This window comes from Oncorhynchus keta, chromosome 17 (assembly GCF_023373465.1).
Source record: "Oncorhynchus keta strain PuntledgeMale-10-30-2019 chromosome 17, Oket_V2, whole genome shotgun sequence".
Taxonomy (NCBI): Eukaryota; Metazoa; Chordata; class Actinopteri; order Salmoniformes; family Salmonidae; genus Oncorhynchus; species Oncorhynchus keta.
This window is the reverse complement of record NC_068437.1, coordinates 56247168-56259946: the sequence shown is the minus strand read 5'-3', so window position 1 is coordinate 56259946 and position 12779 is coordinate 56247168.

Genomic DNA, 12779 nt, shown 5'->3' with positions numbered 1-12779 from the left:
GCTCCTCTTCCTGCTGGCAGTTCCTCTTCCTGCTGGCAGTTCCTCTTCCTGCTGGCAGTTCCTCTTCCTGCTGGCCGCTCCTCTTCCTGCTGGCAGTTCCTCTTCCTGCTGGCAGTTCCTCTTCCTGCCAGTTCTTCCTGCTGGCAGTTCTGGCAGTTCCTCTTCCTGCTGGCAGTTCCTCTTCCTGCTGGCAGCTCCTCTTCCTGCTGGCAGTTCCTCTTCCTGCTGGCAGTTCCTCTTCCTGCTGGCAGTTCCTCTTCCTGCTGGCAGCTCCTCTTCCTGCTGGCAGTTCCTCTTCAGGTTCCTCTTCCTGCTGGCAGTTCCTCTTCCTGCTGGCAGTTCCTCTTCCTGCTGGCAGTTCCCTGGCAGTTCCTCCTGCTGGCAGTTCCTCTTCCTGCTGGCAGTTCCTCTTCCTGCTGGCAGTTCCTCTTCCTGCTGGCAGTTCCTCTTCCTGCTGGCAGTTCCTCTTCCTGCTGGCAGTTCCTCTTCCTGCTGGCAGTTCCTCTTCCTGCTGGCAGTTCCTCTTCCTGCTGGCAGCTCCTCTTCCTGCTGGCAGTTCCTCTTCCTGCTGGCAGTTCCTCTTCCTGCTGGCAGTTCCTCTTCCTGCTGGCAGTTCCTCTTCCTGCTGGCAGTTCCTCTTCCTGCTGGCAGCTCCTCTTCCTGCTGGCAGTTCCTCTTCCTGCTGGCAGTTCCTCTTCCTGCTGGCAGTTCCTCTTCCTGCTAGGCAGTTCCTCTTCCTGCTGGCAGTTCCTCTTCCTGCTGGCAGTTCCTCTTCCTGCTGGCAGTTCCTCTTCCTGCTGGCAGTTCCTCTTCCTGCTGGCAGTTCCTCTTCCCTGCTGGCAGTTCCTCTTCCTGCTGGCAGTTCCTCTTCCTGCTGGCAGCTCCTCTTCCTGCTGGCAGTTCCTCTTCCTGCTGGCAGTTCCTCTTCCTGCTGGCAGTTCCTCTTCCTGCTGGCAGTTCCTCTTCCTGCTGGCAGTTCCTCTTCCTGCTGGCAGTTCCTCTTCCTGCTGGCAGTTCCTCTTCCTGCTGGCAGTTCCTCTTCCTGCTGGCAGTTCCTCTTTCTGCTGGCAGTTCCTGCTCAGTTTCCTGCTGGCAGTTCCTCTTCCTGCTGGCAGTTCCTCTTCCTGCTGGCAGTTCCTCTTCCTGCTGGCAGTTCCTCTTCCTGCTGGCAGTTCCTCTTCCTGCTGGCAGTTCCTCTTCCTGCTGGCAGTTCCTCTTCCTGCTGGCAGTTCCTCTTCCTGCTGGCAGTTCCTCTTCCTGCTGGCAGTTCCTCTTCCTGCTGGCAGTTCCTCTTCCTGCTCTTCCTGCTGGCAGTTCCTCTTCCTGCTGGCAGTTCCTCTTCCTCTTCCTGCTGGCAGTTCCTCTTCCTGCTGGCAGTTCCTCTTCCTGCTGGCAGTTCCTCTTCCTGCTGGCAGTTCCTCTTCCTGCTGGCAGTTCCTCTTCCTGCTGGCAGTTCCTCTTCCTGCTGGCAGTTCCTCTTCCTGCTGGCAGTTCCTCTTCCTGCTGGCAGTTCCTCTTCCTGCTGGCAGCTCCTCTTCCTGCTGGCAGCTCCTCTTCCTGCTGGCAGTTCCTCTTCCTGCTGGCAGTTCCTCTTCCTGCTGGCAGTTCCTCTTCCTGCTGGCAGTTCCTCTGGCAGTTCCTCTTCCTGCTGGCAGTTCCTCTTCCTGCTGGCAGTTCCTCTTCCTGCTGGCAGTTCCTCTTCCTGCTGGCAGTTCCTCTTCCTGCTGGGTTCCTCTTCCTGCTGGCAGTTCCTCTTCCTGCTGGCAGTTCCTCTTCCTGCTGGCAGTTCCTCTTCCTGCTGGCAGTTCCTCTTCCTGCTTCCTCTTCCTGCTGGCAGCTGGCAGTTCCTCTTCCTGCTGGCAGCTGGCAGTTCCTCTTCCTGCTCCTCTTCCTGCTGGCAGTTCCTCTTCCTGCTGGCAGTTGCTGGCAGTTCTTCCTGCTGGCAGTTCCTCTTCCTGCTTCCTCTTCCTGCTGGCAGTTCCTCTTCCTGCTGGCAGTTCCTCTTCCTGCTGGCAGTTCCTCTTCCTGCAGTTCCTCTTCCTGCTGGCAGTTCCTCTTCCTGCTGGCAGTTCCTCTTCCTGCTGGCAGTTCCTCTTCCTGCTGGCAGTTCCTCTTCCCTGCAGTTCCTCTTCCTGCTGGCAGTTCCTCTTCCTGCTGGCAGTTCCTCTTTCCTCTTCCTGCTGGCAGCTCCTCTTCCTGCTGGCAGTTCCTCTTCCTGCTGGCAGCTCCTCTTCCTGCTGGCAGTTCCTCTTCCTGCTGGCAGTTCCTCTTCCTGCTGGCAGTTCCTCTTCCTGCTGGCAGTTCCTCTTCCTGCTGGCAGTTCCTCTTCCTGCTGGCAGTTCCTCTTCCTGCTGGCAGTTCCTCTTCCTGCTCCTCTTCCTGCTGGCAGTTCCTCTTCCTGCTGGCAGTTCCTCTTCCTGCTGGCAGCTCCTCTTCCTGCTGGCAGTTCCTCTTCCTGCTGGCAGTTCCTCTTCCTGCTGGCAGTTCCTCTTCCTGCTGGCAGTTCCTCTTCCTGCTGGCAGTTCCTCTTCCTGCTGGCAGTTCCTCTTCCTGCTGGCAGTTCCTCTTCCTGCTGGCAGTTCCTCTTCCTGCTGGCAGTTCCTCTTCCTGCTGGCAGTTCCTCTTCCTGCTGGCAGTTCCTCTTCCTGCTGGCAGTTCCTCTTCCTGCTGGCAGTTCCTCTTCCTCTTCCTGCTGGCAGTTCCTCTTCCTGCTGGCAGTTCCTCTTCCTGCTGGCAGCTCCTCTTCCTGCTGGCAGTTCCTCTTCCTGCTGGCAGTTCCTCTTCCTGCTCAGTTCCTCTTCTGCTGGCAGTTCCTCTTCCTGCTGGCAGTTCCTCTTCCTGCTGGCAGTTCCTCTTCCTGCTCTCCTCCTGCTGGCAGTTCCTCTTCCTGCTGGCAGTTCCTCTTCCTGCTGGCAGTTCCTCTTCCTGCTGGCTGGCAGCTCCTCTTCCTGCTGGCAGTTCCTCTTCCTGCTGGCAGTTCCTCTTCCTGCTGGCAGTTCCTTCCTCTTCCTGCTGGCAGTTCCTCTTCCTGCTCTTCCTGCTGGCAGCTCCTCTTCCTGCTTCCTCTTCCTGCTGGCAGTTCCTCTTCCTGTTCCTCTTCCTGCTGGCAGTTCCTCTTCCTGCTGGCTCTTCCTGCTGGCAGTTCCTCTTCCTGCTGGCAGTTCCTCTTCCTGCTGGCAGTTCCTCTTCCTGCTGGCAGTTCCTCTTCCTGCTGGCAGCTCCTCTTCCTGCTGGCAGTTCCTCTTCCTGCTGGCAGTTCCTCTTCCTGCTGGCAGTTCCTCTTCCTGCTGGCAGTTCCTCTTCCTGCTGGCAGTTCCTCTTCCTGCTGGCAGTTCCTCTTCCTGCTGGCAGTTCCTCTTCCTGCTGGCAGTTCCTCTTCCTGCTGGCAGTTCCTCTTCCTGCTGGCAGTTCCTCTTCCTGCTGGCAGTTCCTCTTCCTGCTGGCAGTTCCTCTTCCTGCTGGCAGTTCCTCTTCCTGCCTCTTCCTGCTGGCAGTTCCTCTTCCTGCTGGCAGTTCCTCTTCCTGCTGGCAGCTCCTCTTCCTGCTGTTCCTCTTCCTGCTGGCAGTTCCTCTTCCTGCTGGCAGTTCCTCTTCCTGCTGGCAGTTCCTCTTCCTGCTGGCAGTTCCTCTTCCTGCTGGCAGTTCCTCTTCCTGCTGGCAGTTCCTCTTCCTGCTGGCAGTTCCTCTTCCTGCTGGCAGTTCCTCTTCCTGCTGGCAGTTCCTCTTCCTGCTGGCAGTTCCTCTTCCTGCTGGCAGTTCCTCTTCCTGCTGGCAGCTCCTCTTCCTGCTGGCAGTTCCTCTTCCTCTTCCTGCTGGCAGTTCCTCTTCCTGCTGGCAGTTCCTCTTCCTGCTGGCAGTTCCTCTTCCTGCTGGCAGTTCCTCTTCCTGCTGGCAGTTCCTGGCAGTTCCTCTTCCTGCTGGCAGTTCCTCTTCCTGCTGGCAGTTCCTCTTCCTGCTGGCAGTTCCTCTTCCTGCTGGCAGTTCCTCTTCCTGGCAGTTCCTCTTCCTGCTGGCAGTTCCTCTTCCTGCTGGCAGTTCCTCTTCCTGCTGGCAGTTCCTCTTCCTGCTGGCAGCTCCTCTTCCTGCTGGCAGTTCCTCTTCTTCCTGCTGGCAGTTCCTCTTCCTGCTGGCAGTTCCTCTTCCTGCTAGGCAGTTCCTCTTCCTGCTGGCAGTTCCTCTTCCTGCTGGCAGCTCCTCTTCCTGCTGGCAGTTCCTCTTCCTGCTGGCAGTTCCTCTTCCTGCTGGCAGTTCCTCTTCCTGCTGGCAGTTCCTCTTCCTGCTGGCAGTTCCTCTTCCTGCTTCCTCTTCCTGCTGGCAGTTCCTCTTCCTGCTGGCAGTTCCTCTTCCTGCTGGCAGTTCCTCTTCCTGCTGGCAGTTCCTCTTCCTGCTGGCAGTTCCTCTTCCTGCTGGCAGTTCCTCTTCCTGCTGGCAGTTCCTCTTCCTGCTGGCAGTTCCTCTTCCTGCTGGCAGTTCCTCTTCCTGCTGGCAGCTCCTCTTCCTGCTGGCAGTTCCTCTTCCTGCTGGCAGTTCCTCTTCCTGCTGGCAGTTCCTCTTCCTGCTGGCAGCTCCTCTTCCTGCTGGCAGTTCCTCTTCCTGCTGGCAGTTCCTCTTCCTGCTGGCAGTTCCTCTTCCTGCTGGCAGTTCCTCTTCCTGCTTCCTCTTCCTGCTGGCAGTTCCTCTTCCTGCTGGCAGTTCCTCTTCCTGCTGGCAGTTCCTCTTCCTGCTGGCAGTTCCTCTTCCTGCTGGCAGTTCCTCTTCCTGCTGGCAGTTCCTCTTCCTGCTGGCAGTTCCTCTTCCTGCTGGCAGTTCCTCTTCCTGCTGGCAGTTCCTCTTCCTGCTGGCAGTTCCTCTTCCTGCTGGCCTCCTCTTCCTGCTGGCAGTTCCTCTTCCTGCTGGCAGTTCCTCTTCCTGCTGGCTCTTCCTGCTGGCAGTTCCTCTTCCTGCTGGCAGGTTCCTCTTCCTGCTGGCAGTTCCTCTTCCTGCTGGCAGTTAGGCAGTTCCTCCTCCTGCTGGCAGTTCCTCTTCCTGCTGGCAGTTCCTCTTCCTGCTGGCAGTTCCTCTTCCTGCTGGCAGTTCCTCTTCCTGCTGGCAGTTCCTCTTCCTGCTCCTCTTCCTGCTGTTCCTCTTCCTGCTGGCAGTTCCTCCTCTTCCTGCTGGCAGTTCCTCTTCCTGCTGGCAGTTCCTCTTCCTGCTGGCAGTTCCTCTTCCTGCTAGTTCCTCTTCCTGCTGGGCAGTTCCTCTTCCTGCTGGCAGGTCCTCTTCCTGCTGGCAGTTCCCTTCCTGCTGGCAGTTCCTCTTCCTGCCCAGTTCCTCTTCCTGCTGGCAGTTCCTCTTCCTGCTGGCAGTCCTCTTCCTGCTGGCAGTTCCTCTTCCTGCTGGCAGTTCCTCTTCCTGCTGGCAGTTCCTCTTCCTGCTGGCAGTTCCTCTTCCTGCTGGCAGTTCCTCTTCCTGCTCTTCCTCTTCCTGCTGGCAGTTCCTCTTCCTGCTGGCAGTTCCTCTTCCTGCTGGCAGGCAGTTCCTCTTCCTGCTGGCAGTTCCCTGGCAGTTCCTCCCTGCTGGCAGCTCCTCTTCCTGCTGGCAGTTCCTCTTCCTGCTGGCAGTTCCTCCCACCTGCTGGCAGCTCCTCTTCCTGCTGGCAGTTCCTCTTCCCTGGCAGTTCCTCTTCCTGGGCAGTTCATCTTCCTGCTGGCAGTTCCTCTTCCTGCTGGCAGTTCCTCTTCCTGCTGGCAGTTCCTCCACCTGCTGGCAGTTCCTCTTCCTGCTGGCAGTTCCTGTTTCTGCTGGCAGCTCTTCCTGCTCTTCCTGCTGGCAGTTCCTCTTCCTGCTGGCAGTTCCTCCACCTGCTGGCAGTTCCTCTTCCTGCTGGCAGTTCTTCCTGCTGGCAGTTTCCTGCTGGCAGGTCCTCTTCCTGCTGGCAGGTCCTCTTCTGGCAGTTCCTCTTCTCAGTTCCTCTTCCTGCTGGCAGTTCCTGCTGGCAGTTCCTCTTCCTGCTGGCAGTTCCTCTTCCTGTTCCTCTTCCTGCTGGCAGCTCCTCTTCCCTGGCAGTTCCTCTTCCTGCTGGCAGTTCCTCTTCCTGCTGGCAGTTCCTCTTCCTGCTGGCAGTTCCTCTTCCTGCTGGCAGGTCCTCTTCCTGCTGGCAGTTCCTCTTCCTGCTGGCAGTTCCTCTTCCTGCTAGGCAGTTCCTCTTCCTGCTGGCAGTTCCTCTTCCTGCTAGGCAGTTCCTCTTCCTGCTGGCAGTTCCTCCACCTGCTGGCAGCTCCTCTTCCTGCTGGCAGTTCCTCTTCCTGCTGGCAGTTCCTCCACCTGCTGGCAGCTCCTCTTCCTGCTGGCAGTTCCTCTTCCTGCGGGCAGTTCATCTTCCTACTGGCAGTTCCTCCACCTGCTGGCAGTTCCTCTTCCTGCTGGCAGTTCCTCTTTCTGCTGGCAGCTCCTCTTCCTGCTGGCAGTTCCTCTTCCTGGCAGTTCCTCTTCCTGCTGGCAGTTCCTCCACCTGCTGGCAGTTCCTCTTCCTGCTGGCAGTTCCTCTTCCTGCTGGCAGGTCCTCTTCCTGCTGGCAGGTCTTCTTCCTGCTGGCAGTTCCTCTTCCTGCTGGCAGTTCCCTTCCTGCTGGCAGGTCCTCTTCCCTGCTGGCAGTTCCTCTCCTGCTCCTGCTGGCAGTTCCTCTTCCTGCTAGGCTGGCAGTTCCTCCTCTTCCTGCTGGCTTCCTGCTGGCAGTTCCTCTTCCTGCTGGCAGTTCCTCTTCCTTCAGTTCCTCCACCTGCTCTTCCTGCTGGCAGTTCCTCTTCCTGCTGGCAGTTCCTCTTCCTGCTGGCAGTTCCTCTTCCTGCTGGCAGTTCCTCTTCCTGCCAGTTCCTCTTCCTGCTGGCAGCTCCTCTTCCTGCTGGCAGTTCCTCTTCCTGCTGGCAGTTCCTCCACTTCCTGCTGGCAGTTCCTCTTCCTGCTGGCAGTTCCTCCACCTCCTCTTCCTGCTGGCAGTTCCTCTTCCTGCTGGCAGTTCCTCTTCCTGCTGGCAGGTCCTCCACCTGCTGGCAGTTCCTCTTCCTGCTGGCAGTTCCTCTTCCTGCTGGCAGCTCCTCTTCCTGCTGGCAGACCCTCTTCCTGCTGGCAGTTCCCCTTCCTGCTGGCAGCTCCCTCTGATCACGTACACTACGAGTTCCACACAGATGAAGATCAGCAGAGGAACACTAATAACCTTGAAGAAGGAGACAAGATAGAATCTTGTGCAGAACGGACATGTGTTTATTTGACTTACAACTCAACTCTCCCAGGAAAACCAAGCCGCACACCCAGAGGCTCAGCCATGGTGCAGTGAACCTGGAGAAATATTAAGGGAGCAGTGCACACGTGCATTACTCGAGGGCACAATGGCAGGAGACGTATCCTGTCGGACTTGGGGTTTGAAGCGAGAAAAAAAAACCTCCAGCTGTCAGGCACCACCTATGCTAACTGCCACCCCATTTGTACTAAGGTCAAGGGTCATGGAGGATAAGCATTTTTGATCATGAACACTTTGTTTTGTATATGACATTACATAGTTTTCTATTTTCCTGGTACTTTCTTTGCTTAATGCCACAGACATCAATGATAATAACCAGGAGCCGGTTTCCCGGACTCAGATTAAGCCTTGTTCTTGATTTTTAAAAATATATATATATCAATGGCTTTTCTCCATTGGAAGTGTCTTTTAGTCAAGGACAAGGCTTAATCTGGGTCTAGGAAACTGACCTCAGTGTCTTTTAGTTGAGGACAAGGCTTAATCTGGGTCTAGGAAACTGACCTCAGTGTCTTTTAGTTGAGGACAAGGCTTAATCTGGGTCTAGGAAACTGACCTCAGTGTCTTTTAGTTGAGGACAAGGCTTAATCTGGGTCTAGGAAACTGACCTCAGTGTCTTTTAGTTGAGGACAAGGCTTAATCTGGGTCTAGGAAACTGACCTCAGTGTCTTTTAGTTGAGGACAAGGCTTAATCTGGGTCTAGGAAACTGACCTCAGTGTCTTTTAGTTGAGGACAAGGCGTAATCTGGGTCTAGGAAACTGACCTCAGTGTAGTTTCTCACCTGAGACTCCACAAATAATTATTGAGATGAGCTCCTGCAGCATGCTGTCGTCAAGGCAGAGGCTCAACCCACTTCTGAGGAGCTGCCTTGTCAACAATCACAAACCTGCCGCTCCAGTCAGTCAAGTACTGTCCATCCAGGAAGAGCCGGATCAGTCAGACGATGGAGGTGAACCAGCCTGGAGATGGACACCGTCCTGGGGCAGCCGCCCAGGTCTTACCTGCAGTCCTGGATGATTAGCATCAGCATAAAGACCATGATGGCAGGAATCACGAAGAAGGAAAACAGTCCAATCCATTTGGGGGTCGCAGGGACACTCGATCTCTAGCTTCTTTAAGCCTATCAGGGCGAAGCCGAAAGCCACATTGGAGACCATATTTGTAACAACAGCTGGTGCACCAAATCTAAGGAAGTCTCTAGATTTCGCTCGCCTAAAGTAGAGTATATTGTGATAAATTGCAGGCCACACTACCTGCCTAGAGAGTTCTCAGCTATACTTTTTGTGGCTGTTTATTCACCACCACAGACAGATGCTGGTACTAAGACCGCACTCAGACAGCTGTATAAGGAAATAAGCAAACAGGAAACCACTCACCCAGAGGCGGCGCTCCTAGTGGCCGGAGACTTTAATGCAGGGAAACTTTCATCAGTTCTACCAAATCTCTATCAACATGTTAAATGTGCAAGCAGAGGGAAAAAATTCTAGATCACCTGTACTCCACACACAGAGACGCGTACAAAGCTCTCCCTCGCCCTCCATTTGGTAAATCCGACCACAACTCTGTCCTCCTGATTCCTGCTTACAAGCAAAAATTAAAGCAGGACGCACCAGTGACTCGGTCTATAAAAAAGTGGTCAGATGAAGCAGATGCTAAACTACAGGACTGTTTTGCTATCACAGACTGGAACATGTTCCTGGATTCTTCCGATGGCATTGAGGAGTACACCACATCAGTCACAGGCTTTATCAATAATTGTATCGAGGACATCGTCCCCACAGTGACTGTACGTACATACCCCAACCAGAAGCCATGGATTACAGGCAACATTCGCACTGAGCTTGTCAGGTTCTCCCTAGGAGAGGTGGGTGTGGAGTCAGGCCCAGGAGAGAGCGAATGCAACAAAGGGTGTTTATTTACAAGTCGAAAGAACAGGAACAGGACCACAACAGTCGCCACAAAACTGAAGAAGAAAAAACACCTGTTCAACAGAACAACCAAAACGCAACCCAAACAAAATGACAGCTACACGAACAAACCCGCACAAAACCAAAAGGGTAGGGCGAGATGAAATACTAAACTAGACACAGGTGAACAATATATATATATATATATATATATGCCATTTATCAGACGCTTTTATCCAAAGCGACTTACAGTCATGTGTGCATACATTCTACGTATGGGTGGTCCCGGGGATCAAACCCACTACCCTGGCGTTACAAGCGCCATGCTCTACCAACTGAGCTACAGAAGGACCACAATACTAAACAATACATTCATTGTACTGTAACGGTAACAAATGGTGCAACAATAAAACAGACATAACCGAACGAAAAAGAAAAGGGATCGGTGGCAGCTAGTAGACCGGCGACGACGACCGCCGAGCGCCGCCCGACCGGGGAGAGGAGTCACCTTCGGTGGACGTCGTGACAGAGCTAAAGGGTAGAGCTGCCGCTTTCAAGGTGCGGGACTCTAACCCGGAAGCTTACAAGAAATCCTGCTATGCCCTTGTCACGAGAATTTGTATCCCAATGGTTGAACTCAACTATCCTCAAAAGGTTCTACAGCTGCAACATCGAGAGCATCCTGACTGGTACGGCAATTGCACGGCCTCCGGCCGCAAAGCACTACAGGGGGTGGTGTGTACGGCCCAGTTCATCACTGGGGCAAATCTGCCTGCCATCCAGGTCCTCTACACCAGGCGGTGTCAGAGGAAGGCCCTAAAAAAGTGTCAAAGACCCCAGCCACCCCAGTCATAGACTGTTCTCTCTACTCCGGCAAGCGGTACCGGAGTGCCAAGTCTAAGACAAAAAGTCTTCTCAACAGTTTTTACCCCCAAGCCATAAGACTCCTGAACAATTAACCAAATGGTTACCCGGACTATTTGCATTGTGTGCCTCCCCCCCCAACCCCTCTTTTACGCTGCTGCTACTCTCTGTTTATCATATATGCATAGTCACTTTAACTATACATTCATGTACATACTACCTCAGTTGGGCTGACCAACCAGTGCTCCCGCACATTGGCTAACCGGGCGATCTGCATTGTGTCCCACCACCCACCCCCTCTTTTTACGCTGCTGCTACTCTCTGGTCATAATATATGCATAGTCACTTTAACCATATCTACATGTACATACTACGTCGATCAGCCTGACTAACCGGTGTCTCTATGTAGCCTCTCTACTGTATATAGCCTCTCTACTGTATATAGCCTCTCTACTGTATATAGCCTCGCTACTGTATATAGCCTCTCTACTGTCTATAGTCTCTCTACTGTCTATAGCCTCTCTACTGTATATAGCCTCTCTACTGTATATAGCCTCTCTACTGTCTATAGCCTCTCTACTGTATATAGCCTCTCTACTGTATATAGCCTCTCTACTGTATATAGCCTCTCTACTGTCTATAGTCTCTCTACTGTCTATAGCCTCTCTACTGTATATAGCCTCTCTACTGTATATAGCCTCTCTACTGTATATAGCCTCTCTACTGTATATAGCCTCTCTACTGTCTATAGTCTCTCTACTGTCTATAGCCTCTCTACTGTATATAGCCTCTCTACTGTATATAGCCTCTCTACTGTATATAGCCCCTCTACTGTATATAGCCTCTCTACTGTATATAGCCTCTCTACTGTCTATAGCCTCTCTACTGTCTATAGTCTCTCTACTGTCTATAGTCTCTCTACTGTCTATAGCCTCTCTACTGTATATAGTCTCTCTACTGTATATAGCCTCTCTACTGTATATAGCCTCTCTACTGTCTATAGCCTCTCTACTGTCTATAGCCTCTCTACTGTCTATAGCCCCTCTACTGTCTATAGCCTCTCTACTGTATATAGCCTCTCTACTGTCTATAGCCTCTCTATTGTATATAGCCCCTCTACTGTATATAGCCCCTCTACTGTATAACGCCTCTCTACTGTATATAGCCCCTCTACTGTCTATAGCCTCTCTACTGTATATAGTCTCTCTACTGTATATAGCCTCTCTACTTTATATAGCCACTCTACTGTATACAGTCTCTCTACTGTATATAGCCACTCTACTGTATACAGTCTCTCTTCTGTATATAGCCTCTCTACTGTATATAGCCTCTCTACTGTATATAGCCTCTCTACTGTATATAGCCTCTCTACTGTATATAGCCTCTCTACTGTATATAGCCTCTCTACTGTCTATAGCCTCTCTATTGTATATAGACTCTCTACTGTATAAAGCCTCTCTACTGTATATAGACTCTCTACTGTATAAAGCCTCGCTACTGTTATTTTCACTGTCTTTTTACAGTGTTTTTATTTCTTTACTTTCCTATTGTTCACCTAATACCTTTTTTGCACTATTGGTTAGAGCCTGTAAGTAAGCGTTTCACTGTAAGGTGTTGTATTCGGCGCACGTGACAAGTAAACTTTGATTTGATTTGATATAAATATGTACCTTGTTGATCCAATGCTAACAGAAAATAGTATTTAAATGTTACTGTCTCAGTGTCCGGGTCATCTACTGTATCTCTACTGTAGGGGGCAGCAGAGGAATGCTAACAGAAAATAGTATATAAGTGTTACAGAAAGGCTAAAAAGGATTGTTTGGAAAAAAACACAAAATGGAGACCAAATAACTGTCTAACTATAGACGTGTATTGTGTAATACAGATTTTACAATGTGTATACATTAGTAATTACAATAACATTAAAATGAGTATATTTGAGTTCCATTCAAAAACACAGAAAATCTAATCTCTGAACCTGGATAGGAAGGAAACACCGTCTAGCTAGACCCCGTCGCGTATAATATTGACGCTTCGAACAATACGACAGAGTCATTACGCAAAATAGTACGCGGCGTCACCTGGATATGTGCGCAACAAAAAGTTCCACATTCACCTTCTGCGACCATTTCTGTCGAGCCGTCTACGCGCACAGTTTGACGGCATACGTTCGATAAATCCAACTCGTGCACCACCCAGAACGCACTGCAACTTCCTCTGCAATGCAATGCTGCAAGGCAAATGCAGCGTTTTCATTGGAAATTAATGTAATTCTGGGTGCAATGACACTGTCTCAGTGTCCAGGTCATCTACTGTATCTGTACTGTAGAGGGCAGCAGAGGAATGCTCCGGGTCATCTACTGTATCTGTACTGTAGGGGACAGCAGAGGAACGCTCCGGGTCATCTACTATATCTGTACTGTAGGGGGCAGCAGAGGAACGCTCCGGGTCATCTACTGTATCTGTACTGTAGGGGGCAGCAGAGGAATGCTCCGGGTCATCTACTGTATCTGTACTGTAGGGGGCAGCAGAGGAACGCTCCGGGTCATCTACTGTATCTGTACTGTAGAGGGCAACAGAGGAATGCTCCGGGTCATCTACTGTATCTGTACTGTAGAGGGCAGCAGAGGAATGCTCCGGGTCATCTACTGTATCTGTACTGTAGGGGGCAGCAGAGGAACGCTCCGGGTCATCTACTGTATCTGTACTGTAGGGGGCAGCAGAGGAATGCTCC